This window comes from Dipodomys spectabilis, unplaced genomic scaffold (genome assembly GCF_019054845.1).
Source record: "Dipodomys spectabilis isolate Male_0828 unplaced genomic scaffold, ASM1905484v1 ptg000118l, whole genome shotgun sequence".
In the NCBI taxonomy this organism is placed as follows: domain Eukaryota; kingdom Metazoa; phylum Chordata; class Mammalia; order Rodentia; family Heteromyidae; genus Dipodomys; species Dipodomys spectabilis.
The window spans coordinates 241,578-242,408 of NW_024870795.1; positions in this window are offsets into that span (position 1 = coordinate 241,578).

Below are 831 nucleotides of genomic sequence, written 5' to 3' on the forward strand. Positions count from 1 at the left end.
CGGCCCGGCGCGGTTTGACGGCGTGACCCCGCCCGGAGCGTACCACTCCGCGGGAGGGGGGCTCCCGCCCCGCCCGCCCCGCCCGCCCCTCGACCTCGGTTGCTCCTCGGTCATCGCTCTGCCGCCCCTCAGTCATAGTGCAGTGACACGGCATATGACAAGGGCCTTTCGTGTCACGCGACACAACGGACTCTGGGAGAGAAGTCCTAAACGACACACATTCTCTCCCCCTCTCCTTATGGTATAACCCCGGGGAGAGGGCGTGAGCATGATTGACCAATCAGAGTCAGGGATTGAGGCCCCCGGGCCAATCAGAGGAGCAGTCTGGTTGCAGGCTTCTGGGGCCGGGAAATAGAGGTCTGTGGGAGCCGGTGAGAAAGCAGCCGCGGGACGCGAGCCCAGGCCGGGTGTAGGGTCCGCCGATTCGAACCGGCTGATCCACACCAGCGGTGCCCGGCGGGTTCGCGGCCCTCCTCTCCCGCTGCTTCTCGGCGGGCGGAAGGCTGGAAACCCGCCATCCTCCTAGACGGCTCGACTCAGCAGGCCACGCCCCAGCCAACTTCTGGCCCCAGTCCGAGGCCACTGGCCTGGCTTGAGCCTGCCTGGCCTGCAGCTTTCGGGCCGCAGCGCTGCAGGCCTCCACCGCCCAGCCTGGCGCGGGCCCAGCTCCCGGTCCAGGGACTGCGACCTTCCATGATCTAGTAATACAAGACCAAACCGTAGCTCGTCCGAGCTTGTTTGTCTCTGGCTGCAAAGCCGATTGCTCCGCTCACCCAGGTTAAAGTTTGTGTTCTGCACGAGTTGTTTGATGTACAATCGAACACACTTGTA